This window comes from Triturus cristatus, chromosome 3_2 (genome assembly GCF_964204655.1).
Source record: "Triturus cristatus chromosome 3_2, aTriCri1.1, whole genome shotgun sequence".
Taxonomy (NCBI): Eukaryota; Metazoa; Chordata; class Amphibia; order Caudata; family Salamandridae; genus Triturus; species Triturus cristatus.
In genome coordinates, this window is record NC_140584.1 from 821,504,491 (window position 1) to 821,519,366 (window position 14,876).

General features: G+C 43.9%; 1 protein-coding gene across 9 annotated transcripts in view; it reads right to left on the reverse strand.

Annotated features, from left to right (window-relative positions):
* Nucleotides 1–14,876, reverse strand: part of CFLAR (CASP8 and FADD like apoptosis regulator) — a 388,388-nt gene that overhangs the window by 250,518 nt on the left and 122,994 nt on the right. Inside the window, exon 1 of one of the 9 annotated variants that reach the window (XM_085649023.1) lies at nt 13,938–14,027. The exons of 7 other annotated variants lie outside the window; for them this stretch is intronic. The gene's annotated coding sequence lies outside the window, so the exon portion shown is untranslated. Of the gene's footprint in view, nt 1–13,937; nt 14,028–14,876 lie in introns of those variants that run through there. One more of the 9 variants, XM_085649019.1, reaches the window with a different exon arrangement.

Below are 14,876 nucleotides of genomic sequence, written 5' to 3' on the forward strand. Positions count from 1 at the left end.
CAAACCAGGACTGTGCCATTAACCCCGCTGTCTAGGAGACGTTGAGTCAGTATAGAGTGGTCAACAGTATCCAATGCTGCTGATGCCCCTGAATCCAATGCCATTCTAATTGAGTCTGCTACCTCTAATAGCGCTGTCTCTGTGCTGAACCCAGCTCGGAAACCGGATTGGGTATCATGCAGGATATTGTGGCTCTCGATGAAATTGGCCAATTGCCGCTGCACTACCTTTTCCATTTTTGCTGGGGCGGGCAACAGAGAAATAGGTCTATAGTTGTTCAATTCCCCTGAGTCCACATTTGGTTTCTTCTTAAGGGGAAGTAGAGTAGCGTGCTTCCATATATCAGGCAAGATACCAGAGGAAAGGGAAGTGTTCCATATTATGGACAGCACATTGCTAGTGGAATGTGCCAACTCTTTCCACAGTTTAAGAGGGCACGGGTCTTCCGGCGAGCCTGACTTGCAGCCCTGGATCACAGCCAATGCTTCCTTCTGAGAAATAGGAGTGAATTTAGAGAGGAGAAGCATGGGTGCTTTCCTAGCTACCACGTCAGATTTAACCATAGCAGTTGTAGCAGAAAAGGAATTATAGACCTTGCTGATTTTATCGTAGAAGAAAATCGAGATTTACTCACAGAGTGCCAAAGAGGGCTGGGTGTCGATTACCAGCTCACGGGGTTTGAGGAAGGAGTTGACCACCTTGAAAATTGCCTTGCCAGGTCTATCGGAATTATCGATACACTTGGCAATGTGATCTCTCCTTGCCTCATTCATGAGTTTGTGCATTACCCACAAGGATTTCTTTTATGTCATTTTGGCAGAGGAATCCTAATCCACCCTCCACTGTCGTTCCAATCGCTTGCACTTGCTTTTCATAGCTCTAAGCGACTCGGAGAACCATGGAGCTGAGGGCGATTTCCTCATGGATTTAGTACTTCTGGCTGGAGCCGTAGATTCTACTGCAGCGGCAATCCAATTATGTAGGGCTTAAGCATTCAGCTGTCAGCTTCTTCCAGTTTCTCTTTAGAAATTATCTGGCACTCAGGCAAGTCGGGTTTTGCCAAGTTAAAGGAGAAAGGAATAAGAAAATGGTCCGACCAAACCACCTGATTTGGCACTTCTATTTCAAGGACGAGATATTAGAAAATATCAGATCAAGGATATGCCCTGCTTTGTGGGTAGGGAATTTAACAAGTTGGGGCAAATTCGCGTCTTCCAGCGAGGAGACCATCTGCATTGCCTGAGCAAAAGTGGAATCGTTTACATGCAGATTAAAATCCCCTAATACAGTAAAATAAGAGGATAAGAGGGATTTCTGTGCAATATAATTGCAAAGTTCCAAGTGTATGTTGGGTAGGCAGTCTGGAGGCCTCTATACAAACAAGCCTGAGAAGGAGGTTGTAGGGCTAGTCTTAATGCAAAAATGTAGGCCCACGACCATGCCCATATTCAATAATGCTGAGGAAGCTATGTCCCAGGAGTCCTTAAAGATGATTGCTACCCCCCCTCCTCTTTTGTCTCCATCCCTATTTGCGCAGCATATTTTAAACCCAGAGGGCATAGCTAATGCCACTGCTGCAAGGGTATCATCCTTCAGCCATGTTTCAGTTAAAAACATGACCTCATACTCATTTCCTGCAAATAACAACCACAGATCCTCTGCATGCTTTGATAAGGAACTACAATTTATTAGGCATGCCCTAATCCATTTGATCGGCTTACTCTGCTCCCTTTTAACATCCCTTAAACCTGGGTCTCCTGGCGCCCAGTTGCACGCAGTGCACAAGCTGAGAGGTGCATCTGTCATCAGGTCGCAGCTGTGAGGCTTGGGGCAGGTAGTAACATTAAGGGCCAAGAGATCCGCTCTGGACCATTGGATTCCCTTGTTTTTCTGCAAACGGGCAGCATGGCCGGCGCTGGTCGCGATCCGGCCGCAGACGGGCTTGCCTTTGGCGCGCCTTTTGGAGCAGCCGGGCACCCATGCTGTTTAAGTAATGCCCCCGGTAGCGGAAGTGAGGGGAAAAGGCGGAGCCACGTCCCTCCACTCAAGCAGCACAAGCTGTGGTGGAACGTGGACCGGCAGAGAAGACAGTGCAAATATGCAAGTAAGATTTGTTGTATTAAAAGAGAAATGCTCTACAAGTTTCAAAAACACAGCTAAAAACACATAGCAGCAATCAAAGAAATACAGGCTAAAAAGAGTGGTGACCTGGCCTTGTGGCGCGCTGTCACCTATTAATACTCTGGTACACACCAATCACTTATAATACTTCCTCCTAATGGTTAGGGACAAAACTATATTATTTTGTCTACTATTCAGGAATGTCTGAGGTCTGAACAACCATTGAAAAACTAGACCGGTGCTCCCATATCTAGACAGGCACCATATTGGCATAGCTTTCCTGCAGGAAACGCACTTGGCCGAAGCTCCAACCTTGCTGTCAAGTGTAGTGGGTTCAGAGCTCTGGCAGCATACTCTGCTTATGAGAGAGGCACGTCTCGCCTAGTAAGAAGATGATCCACAGGGTCATTCTGTATGGAGCAGGAACTTGGAGGGCAACAGTGACCACCACCAACAAAGTTCAGTTCTTCATCAACACCTGCCTGAGGAAAATCCTCCAAATACGCTGGCCAAACATAATCAGCAACAATGACCTATGGCAGCAGACTTTCCAACTTTCTGCTCATGAAGAAATCATGAAAAGACACTAGGGCATGATTAGCGGACATATGGTGATTGAGGCATCCATCTGCTATGGTGGGCACTCATTTCTCCACAGCACACACTACATAGGTGTGGTTAGATTACTGGCTGGCACCCTGGACACTTGCACATGGGTGAAAAGCGTGGAACACCTTCCGCGTACACTGTTGGACCATGCCCCAGTCCAGCTCGTATTGAAGGCATCAGCTTCCAAACATCGCGCCTTTACTTGGTGCTTGTCCTAAAAGAACCTCCTGGACAATGCTTTTTAAGGATGAATTATGGAAGGGGTATCCAACCTTTTCTGTAGTGAGAGCTACTTCTGATCAATGAAAATCATTCGGAGCTACTACAGGCTAAGCAAGTCACACACTGTTACAAGACATCCCCATGCCCAACTTCGCCGATTTTAAGCCTAATGTCCATAGAGCCAGATATTATGGTTTAAATAAAATACCTTGACTAGGGGCACCATGACAGAGCTGCAATCTGTGTTAATAAGAGTCTTTGGGGATTTAGGAACATGTGTGCGTATGAATGGGATATTTGTGTATCGGTGACTGAGAGCCTGTGTTTTATGTACTTGTGGCACAGGACATACCTTTTGCCAAGTGTGGCACTGTTACATGTATATAAACACACAACCATTTTTTAAATGGGAGAAATTTTAAGTGCATTAAAATGTTCTCCAAAAATGTTCATAATATGGAACTCCTTCCACGCACACTGTCGGACCATGCCCCAGTCCAGCTTCCATTTCAGGCACCAGCTTCCAAACATTGCCCCTTTACTTGGTGCTTGTCCCAGATGGCCCTCCTACCTCCTAGTCAGTGCTTTAAAGGAGAAACTATGGCAAGGGTCTCCAACCTTTTCTGTACTAAGAGCTACTTCTGATCAGTGAAAATCATCATGAGCTACTAAAGGCTAAGCCAGTTAGTTACACATTGTTACCAGATACCCACACGGCCAGCTTAATTGACTTTCAGCATAATAGTCCATAGGACCAGATACTATGGTTTGAATAAAATACTTTTACTAGGGGAACTATGACAGAGCTGCAATGTGAGCCAGGGAGTGTGAACATGAGTGCGTATGAATGGGATATATGGGTATCGGTGACTGAGAGCCTGTGTTTTATGTATTTGCCTATGTGGCACAGTTACATGTATAACAAACATACAACCATTTTTTAAATGGGAGAAATGTACAGAAAAAGTATCTCCAAAAATGTTCATAAACGTGGAACATTTTTCTGCAATTTACATTTCTCCAACTTGAAATAATGGGTGTATTTTTCATTTATAAATATGGCACCGTATCTAGCAGCCTCCGTGAGCAAGATGCCTGCTGTGTGTAAAGGCAACACTTTGAAATGGGAGCAAACAAACTGAAGAGTTAACTTTATGTTTATATGGATTCCATAAAACTCTTCATTTAAATTTTCTCCCATTTCCAAGTGTTACATTTACATATAGCAGGCATCATGCTCCGAGTGGTCTGTAGACACAGTGCCATATTAACAGCACAAAAATACATCAATTTGTTTAAATATGAGGAATTTAACGTGAAAAAACATACTTCATAAAGTGCTAAGATGTAATTGGCTTAATTAAAAGTGGAGAAAATATTTAAACAATGTTTCAGTTTAAATTTGATAAATTGTTTCTCATCCACTTTAAGTATCTGCACTGTGTTAACCCTACACCTCTTAATTAAAGGACCATAGATGTAGACTTCATACACCTTGCCTGGACCTGCCCCTCAGTAGACTAATCCTGGACCAGATACAAGACATTCTTTCTTGGATGACTGACTTACCATTGGTGCGCTCCCCAAAGATGGTGCTTCGTGTCAGTCGCTCTTTTGATGGGCAAGAGGTGGGCGGCATGCAACTGGGAGAAGGACAAAACCCCCACTGTCTGGCAATGGCTGCTCGGCACAGTCAACTGCAATGAGCAGCTGGAACTGTATTATTCTATTTTGCCCCCTGCTAGTAGGCCTAAAGACTTCTGAGACCCCTGCAGTCTATCTTGTTACAGCATGGACCATTGGTAGATTGATGATGATCTGGAATACAGTTGTAAACATGCGGGGACCTGGAGTCGGCTATGGGTGCATCACCTGGTTTCACTTGGCCCGGCTATCTTTAGATAGTGGAAGTGCTGGCCTGTCTTTGGGGGTCCAGCCTATTAATGTAGACCTAAGGCTGTTACTGTACCACTGTCCCTTGCCCGGGCGGCTATGTATTCCAGTGAATGCTGAATGTGCGCCAATGATTAACGAAATGTACAATGGATAAAAGGTCAGTTGCTCTAAGCTTATCAAAGCATAGCATGATGCAAAACGATACATACAGTTAGTCCCTCGTGTTGAGTTATACAATAAAAACAGTCTTTAAATAAATTTAAAAAACTGAATCATTTTCCTGACTGGTAACCAATAGAACACTCTACGGTGACCTGAGATGTACTCACTTCTGTGTGGAGTCCTAGATCAAGGCAGAGAGTTGGCCTAACGGCTAGGTCGGTCGATCTCGAATCTGGGGAACCGGGTTCGAGTCTCAGCAATGACGCTGAATATCCTGTGATTCTGGGCAAATCACTTAATCTCCCAGGCCCTAACAAAAATGAATGTCCTCATGTAATGCAACTGGTACTATGTAAAGTGCTCTGATACCCGATACCTTCGGGTCAAGTTTGCACTATATAAAACTCTTAATGGTTTTAACTACCCTGAAGTGGATTGAGAACCTAAGTGGCAAATCCAGAAGCTCTTCAGGAGCAAGGGTCTGTGAAATAAGGGTCTTAAATAGGACCCAGAAAAGAACTGGGGACCATCTTAGAAACACAAAAAACAGTTAATAACCCAGGTGACATGAGAAGAAGGAACACTGCCATAATTCATACAAGAATAGTCATTCCTTCCTCAACAGAACTTCATTACAACCCTCGGGGATTGCTTTGTGATCCTCAATGCCTGATGAGGGCACCTACAAAAGCAATATGAGCTCTGCCTCCTTAACTGTTGGTTTATTATGATTTATTACTAAAGAGGACAGATTCAGAAAGTGCACAGAAGTTAGTAAGCAACAGAAACTAGTTTATCTAGACCGATTACCGTCTTTGCGCAAGAATCATGTGCTCCCTGATGATTTTTCGAATAAACTTGAGGAAAGATTACGAAGCCACTAACCCGAAAATGCCATTGGCATTCGAACTATCTTCAAGTAAAACCTCCATCACAACTACATCTCAAATTGACAATTGTGCATATTAATGCTCGTTCTTCTCAAGCATGAGTGTTGCAGACATAAATTGTCCACAGGATATTAGCTCTCAATGTTTAACAGAAATCTGGTTATCCAACTCCTATTATAGAGATTCCGGGCCTCAACGGCACTTATTCCTGCAACAAGACAAAGCCTCAAAAGCCAAGGGAGGTATAAGCCCAAACTTTAAAGAATCCTGGCCCTTTTCCTAAAATATTAATGACAAAACCAAGGCCTTTGTTTTACTGTCATTTCCCCAAAATCTGTCCAGCAGTAAATAAGCTACCTTATCTCACTACATATTTACTACACTCCAATTCAAATATGATGTTAATATTCATCAAAGAAAGCATCTTTTATGGCAAAAGGTCCAAAGGTAATCCTCAAACTTCACAATCTTGTTGAAATATGTAATTTTCCTCTACATTCCAATGTTAAGAGATAAGATCTGTTTTTACCTCTGATTAACTATACAGCAGTTGCTGACTTTGCTAATCATCAACAGAATTCCCAAATACATTTGCTCCAACCACACAAATGACAACATAAGCTGTCTGAACTTTGATCTGTTACATAACTTAAAGTGGTGAAAGAGGGAACTCTTTGCAGCAATCAACTTTAATGGATTGAATGGGACCTAGTTTAACACACTGTGCGTATCCCATTAAGGATGAGTAGACCCACCAGTCTGCTGAATCTATGCGGATGTCCGCATACCTCTGTTCATTACAGAACTTGTCGTTAGTTCGAGGTTATCAGAGGTTCACAGGTCATAAATAGGTGCTGCATTGGATACCATGGCCCTAGGCATTCTGAACGTCTGATTTCAGATCCCTTCTCTGAGAACACCGAATTATATATACTTGTGGTGGGTAGAAGTACATTGAGGACCAAAGATTTCTTATACTTTGTCTGGATTGAAAGAAGATGCTGTGCCCTAGCCCATAGAGGCGTTTACCAAAATCAAGGCAATGTTTGGATTGTTTCTGCAGGAAATTCAGGCAGTGGGATACAAACCAACTGGTCCTTCCAGCCCTGCATCCAGAGCTGCTGATACTAGGGCAAAAGAGGCATATTACAGTCATCAGGAGACATTGCAGCATTCTGGACCTCTGTCCCCACTGACTGACTGAGAAAAAAGAGTGTAATAAAATGGGAATTCTAGATGTTTATGAGGAATATCTGAACCCTTTCCTGCAAAACTTTGCCTACGGCTCCATGTTAGTCTATGCCTTCTTACGTAAACTGTATAAGTGTTTGGTTTTTATCGCAGCCTTAGCAGGTGCTAGGACTTTCTTGCTTGTCTTGTATGTCATCATTTTAACTGCCCTGTCCTTCATAATGTATTGTAGTTACATTTATGTAGCACTTCTTAGGCCCCAACAGGTGCTGAAGCACCTTTCTGGGTGGGTCGCATACTATTTTGTGGGAGTGTCATGGATGGAAGACTAGATCTGGCGAATGGCCTCTATGGGTAGTGTGCATGCTGCAAGTGAGCACCAGAGTTGTGCTCTTTTCTTGTTTTTTTGTTGCTGTACTGTGCGTGAAGTTGAAATAAAGAAAGAGGGATATGACCATTCAAGTGGTCAAGCAAATATTTATGCAAGCGGTCACCTACCATTAGATATTGCAATCTAGGACTAGCGAGGCAGGTCTACTCCGCTTAGAGCAAGGGTAGTACACACAAGCCATGAGCAGTTTAATTACGTTTCAATTTTAGCAGGGCTTATTGGATTACACATAGTAAGCGACGTGCAGTAAGTTACACATTTTCTAATGGCCTCCTTAATGCAAGTATTTTAAATACTTGCCAGTTCTACTGGGCATAGCAGCGTGGGCAGAGGAAGAGTAATACCGTGAATTATAATACAGAGAGATCAGCAGTTCAGGCTAGATCATGAACCGATTCATTTCATTTCAGTTCTAGTGGCTTTAGTAGATTAGATCAGGTGAGAGCTGTACAGTGAGTTATAGACTTCCCACTGGCCTGGTTTATTCAAGCACTTTAATATAATTTCTCATCTAAAGGGCCCCAAGCAGAGTAGGCATCGCAGGAGTGTGCAATAGTTTACACCTTTTCTCTATAAGAATGTTCACAGTGCCATAGACAGTTAGGCACATCTTTTCCAGTGGCCTGGTTTATGCAAAAAACAGAGTGTATATGCTCTTAGACGTTCACATTATGGCGACCAAGGAGAAACCGATAGGAAAGGGCACTGTATTTCCAGCCATGGTATATGCTCTTACCGCCCACCCACAAGTGGCACAGCAGCAACCTATGGCTTTGACTATATACAACCAGCTGCAGTATATGCTGCGAGAAGTGCACTCAGAACTGACAAGGACCAGCCTGATTTCCTTAATCCTGGTAAGCGCTCTGAGGAGTTCACCCAGGAGCAGTAAGGCACAAGCCCATAGGAACAAGCCCATAGGAATGGGTAATATTACCAGCTATAGCAGCGTTTCCCAAACTGTGGGTTGCGACCCAATGGTGGCTCACAAGTCAATGTTTGGTGATTTGGTAAAGTCTGAACAACAAATAAAGATGCCTTCAAATTCTGTGTTCATCTTGACACTTTTGCCAGTGCATCAAAGACAGAGGTCAAACGTCGGGCTGTGTCTATGACAAATTGCCGCTTATTTTTTTAAACAAGGGAAATGGTGTTTACTTTTCTTTCTTTGAGTGCAACGTCTGAGGAGTTCTTCAAGTGAGTTATGTAACAATCTTGCTGGACTGGAGTACAGGGAGTATGAAAGGAAAGACTTTAGGGTGTCTATGTTTGTGCAACACACAACCACATGTAAATGCCTGCAAATGAAGTATGCAATCAGCAGGAAAAAAAATAAAAAAATGAAGCACATTTTTTGTTTTTCTGAAGTGTGCTGGAAACAGATTTTAATAGGATCAAAACAAATAACACACTTTACGTTTTTGATCCACAAATGATAAATATTCACAGAACCCCGATTTCCACAAATTATCACTTGCATGCTATTTTGTTTTATCAGTAAAACTGTATGCCTGTGAAAAAGTGTTGTTAAAAAAAAAAACTGTATGCCTGTGCAAATTTACTGGCCATTTCAATGGAAAATTTGCTGCCTGCAAATGACAAAGCACTAACGCACAATGCTTTATTTACATTTAAAAAACAAGCATTGGCATAGCCAATAGGTCTTGCCTTTGGGACCTTATAAGTGTTTAGCCATGCAACAGTTGATGTTGTTGCACCAAGGCTATTGTGCTGGATAACTAAACACTTATAAGGTCCCAAAGGCGAGACCTATTGGCTATGCCAATGCTTGTTGTTTTTGTGCACGGTCAAATGGTACACCGAGAATCCGATGGCAAATTACATGTTTGTTGATTGTTACAATTTTTATTTTTTTTACCCCGTCCTTTAAGTAGAAAGCCACCTGCCATGCTGTGTTTTGGCATTTGTTTGAAAGGCTAGTTACCAGATCGCTCGGAAACATGTGTTCCATTGGTACACCTGCTTGTGTTTTTGCGTGGAAGTTTTACCACCATCAGTTAGGTAGATCTAGATGCTTTTGCTAAACACCAATTTGTTACTGGAAAAAAAATATAGTACGCCAAATTTAGTTGTAAACAACCAGTCTTGTAAATCGATGGCCATTTTGACTCCCGTTTATACCGAAGATTACACATCACATCAGTGCATGGATTTTTGTGCATCAGTTCTGTAATTTCGCGCATGCCTTTTGTAGCAGCATATTGTTCTGCAATCCTTTAACATTATGGTTAGGACTTATTATTGAATCTAAAGTTTCTTTCTTCTGTATGGGCATCATTTGAGATGCGAGCAGTCCTCTTCTTTTTCGTTTGATAACCATTACCGATGTTATGTCCAAAATGTAATTGTAAGGATGAATGTTAAAATTAATGCAATTCTAAAAAGCATGCACAGGCTTTCTAAGCACTAGATTTGGCGGATCAACAGCATGTTTTAGAAAGTAAAGTTGCGTTGCATCCTTGGGATTGCAGCCCTGAAGTGCATGATTTAGTATTTTGAAAAATCAAGTATGAATTTGAGGGCTGTGTCCTAAAAAAAAAAAAACAAGTTAAAAATGAAAGTGCCGTCAGCCGGCCGCGCTCTCAGTGCAGTGTCACATGAAGGAGCGTTGGGAGGCAAAGTTAACAAGTGGGGGGAGTGCACGCGCGCGTGCTAAGTAGCAGCTGTTTTCTCTATTTCAAAGCACATACTCGTATTTGTGGCGCGCCGCTCCGCACTCCCGCAAGGCGTATACCGCCACAAGCATGCCATGTGCTTGGACAAACTGCTGCACGACGGCTAAAGGTCTCCTATGCAATGCATGCGCACTGCGTAGGCGAGACCTAATCATCCGGCATCATGTCCATTAAATGTCGGTAGGTCACGAAAGCTTGCTGTTCTAAAATTCATATTGTGTTCTAAAATGTTTGGGAAGCACTGAGCTATAGCATATGCTCTGAGCAGGGAACCATGGGTATTATATAACCAGTCGTGGTATGTGGTCTAAGTAGTCCGACCAGGAGGGGCAGAGGAGTCACTCACAAGAATGAGCAATGCACATCCAGGCAACGATTATGGCCGGTGGTTCACCCCGGAGCAGCAGAGAGCAATCCCACTGGCATAAATAATACTACCAGCCATGGTATGTGTACAAACCAGCCTTAGTCTATCGTTTCTCGTGTCTATGAGCAACAGAGCAGCATTCCATAGTATGTGATCATAGCCCTGTTTTTTTTTTTTAACCATACTTCTCTGATGGGACACTGAGTTTAGTTTAACAAGAGTAAGTCTCAGAGAACCAAACCCTCTCGCACTTCCTAGAAGAAGCATGGACTTCTCTTGACTAGGCGTATCAAGCTTTAAAAAGGGAAAGAAACAGTCTCAGAAGCTAGAGAATTGGTTTCACAAATAGCTGCCGTGTAGGCAGACAGAAGGTATTTTGTAACACTGCTCCATGGGTTTGTACCAAATAAGAACAGCCCAAGCGTAGTCCCAGAAACTCTGGTGCCCGACGGCAATTCACCTTCAAAAATAATTCTTCCCCGAAGTCCATAGAGAAGGCAGGACAGAGCACAAAGCACTTTAATACAACCAAATCTGTAATCTGGACTAAATCCGAAGACCTGAGAAGCGTCCATAACTGGAATTTCAAGTCTGACAGGATGGGTTTTCCCTCTGTATTGTATTTAATTTCCATTGATTGCACAAAACAATATTGGGATGGGAATGTCCCCTACATGCTGTGCAAGCGTAGTTCCCCTGCCCTTGGGTGCCCAACAGAGTATCTGGTATCCTGACTTTTGATGTTTGGCCCTGGAGTCATGTTCATCTAGAGTGTTTCCAAAGGCCTATACCCTTCTGTGATCTGAGTAGGTCCTGGACTTGCATGACCAAGCGGGCTCCCTTTTACTGACAGTGGACTACCGTCACGGTCATGATTTTAGCCTACAGAATTGTGGTGGCAGCATACCATGTTTTGTGAATCCATAGTTTGGCCATACATCTTCACCCGAGTTACTATAGGGGAGGCCTACTGAGCCACTTGTGTAAAGTTCTGCTTCTATGCACTTATCCAGTCCTTTGCGTTAACATCCAGAATACGTTTTTTTGCATTTTAATAACTGTAGCCTTCGTGGTACACATGTGGTGTGACTGAGTGAGCCAGATTAATGGTGGCCAGCGGGATCCATTATGGATTCCCCTGGCCTGAAGGGGGTTGGGGGGGGGGGCAGACACAGATGTGAAAGGAGTGGCAAAAGGGCTCTTTTAGATATGCAATGATGAGGCCTTTTGCTTAGGGAGGAGCTGCTGATTAGTCTTCCTAAACACTGCCATTTGTGGATAGTAGGGATGAGGAACAGGACTGCAGTCTCTGTTGTGTGAGTGGAGGAAACCTTTAGGTGAGGCCTGCCATTTTTGTCTTTCCCGGATTACTTCTTCAGTTAAAGCGGTGTTTTATCAGAATTACCACCCCCTGCTCACCAGAAGATATGGAGCAAGAATACTGATAAACACCACCCAGCGCCCGAGGCGGAAGACACTCAAGGACTGTTTAGCACTGTGCCCCCACTCATCAGTGTGTGCAGATATACCCGGAGCTACAGGGCAGGCTGAGGGGAACCTGGAAGGACAGTAACCACACATAAGCATGTAAGGGACACCAAAGACTGAGTGCATACTATATTTGGGGACTCACAATACTACCGTTTTCCCCTAGGGAAAAAAGACCACCTAGAACCACAGTGTGGACTGGGCCCAGTGCCTGTCAAGATGGCACCCAGTGACACTAAATTATTTCAGCTGTAAGTGGTGTGTAGAATTAAGTACCCTTGTATAAAAAAGTACATTTATTTTGAAAAGACAAGCACCGAGCTCAACATTCACTTTTGGATTGTTCATTGATTTTTGAGCTCTGAGCTCGAGCACACCAACAACATCGCTCTGAGAAGCCCGACTGCTCACCCTCACTACCACAGAGTCCAGAGCAGCTAGAGCGGTCGACATTGAAGCTGGGGAACCGGGTTCGAGTCTCGGCAGGGAAGCTCAACATCCTGTGATTCTGGGCAAATCACTGTATCTCCCTGTGACTAACAAAACGAATGCGTCCGTCTATAATGCAACTGGTGATCATGTAAAGCGCTCTGATACCTTCGGGTCGAGTTGGTGCTATATAAAACTCCAAAAAAGAACAAAAAAAGTTGCACTTCTCCCAGTTCGCAAAGCCATAGTAGATGGTCCCCAAGACATCAAAGCCAAACAGCCTCCATAACCATGGTTGAGCCACAGTAGCCCCTGATCGCCCTCTGGTGACCCCAACTCCATCCAACACCTGTCACAGTGTCTAATTGTGTTAAGGTGAACACATATTATAGCCCTCTCTTCCTTACACAACCGACACCAAGCTGAATTTATTAGATTATTAAATTGTAACCGTAATCCTTGATTGAACAATACTTAATTTTAAACTAATTGACCCACTGGAAAATAGTTTCAAAATACTTCACTGGCTTTTCTGGTGACTTTTTTTTTCTTTTTTTTACACTACAAGCACGAACCCGCGAAACAAAAAATTATGATCTTGACCATGCGCCTCTGAATAACTGTTACACTAAATATAGATGAATGCAACTGGTGTTATTGTTTTGACCCAATTTGCAACAGGAAGTTCGCATGACACGAATGGCAGAGTCACACGCACCGGGCAGAGCCACACGCACCAGGCAAAGCCACACGCACCAGGCAAAGCCACACGCACAGATTCACACGCACCAGGTAGATTCACGGCACCAGGCAGAGTCACCGGCACAAGGCAGTCACACGCACCTGCGAGTGTCACAGAGCCACACGCACCGGGCAGAGCCACACGCAGCGGGCAGAGTTAAAGCCAGCTGGCCAAAGATAGGAGGAGTTGAGAGTCTGGATATATTCAAGGGGCCTCAGAATTAGCGGAAGGGAAGCAGGGCAGCCAGTGGGAAAAGCTATCTGCAACTAGAGGTGGAAAAAACCCGGTTTATCTTAAGGAAAGAGATGGGGAGAGGAAAAGATATAGAGGCCGGTGGAGGGAGAGAAAGAAAGAGAAAGAACAAGAGAGGAAGGCAAGGGAATATGAAGGCCAGATGGAGAGAAGCTATTGTTACAAGCATACAGGGGAGACAGTGGTGAAACGGGAGGAAGAAAAATAATAAAGATTAGAGCTATGGAGCGAGGAAGAGAACGCACATTGGCATCCGACAGAGGAAGATGGGCAGAGAACGGCAGTGAGAAGGAGGGGCTCAGTGAAAACAAGCAAAGGACTGGAGAGAGCGGACGCTCGCGACAGACAGACGCAGAGGATCAGTACGAGGAGATCTAGGTGCTTGGACAGAAGAGGCAAACTGAAGAAGATAAAAGACGGGCGCACTGGGAAATAAACAAAGTTAAATGAAGGAGAAGCCATGAAAATATTGGAAGCTTACTATTTCTCTGCTCTCAGTTTCGTTCTTAGCTGTTGAACTCCGTACCAGGCTGCCCTGCATTGCATGAAAAGAGTGCTTTGTTGTGGTGACATCATGGAAGGTTCCTCCCAGACGCCACCTCCCTCCCTGGCTGTTGTGAAAGAGATGGCAGTGTGCCACCCATAATAACAGACCTCTGAGCGCACCAAGAACCTCATTGTGGGTGGGCAGGTTATGGGGTTGGTAATCCCGCATCAGGTATATACAATTAACAGCTGGGTGGGTGTTTACCCTCCCATTCCGAGTTCTGCACCTCTGCACCTGTTAACCCTCAGTTTTAAAGGGCATGCAATATACATTATGTTTCTTTACGAATGCATAATGCATAAAATGGGAAATGTTTTCCTATGCATGTTATGAGCCCAGCTTAGGATGCAACTCATGTAGATGGTGATGAGGCCAATTGATTCCAAGGAGAGGATGCGGCCAGAGACCTCGATCAACCACTAATGCTGTCATGGGGTGAAGGAAGGTGAACAGGCTAATTTGCTTTTCTTGCAGCTACGCCTATTTTAAAAGGAATCTTGAGGTTTAGGTTACCTTAAGGGTACAACTATTTCACAACATAACTGCACCCTTTATTTACCAAACACCAAAGCATGTGCACTGAGATAGTCACACCCAAATTCTTGGGTGACCAATAATCCATGATTATCATCATCATATCAGGCAAAACCCAGTTCTTTTGTAATGTACATAACTTACTGGTGCTGTAGACAGATAGTAGATGGGTTAGGGTAAATTCCCTTACTGCTTACTATGTTGCTTTAAGTGGTTTACCGTGTATATACTCGCAGTTCCCTTGATCAAGCGATCACGAACCGGAGGTCGGCGGTTTGCATACAACGGAGCCAAGCTTTGGAACCGGCTCCCCGACCATATACGTCTGGAATCTAATCA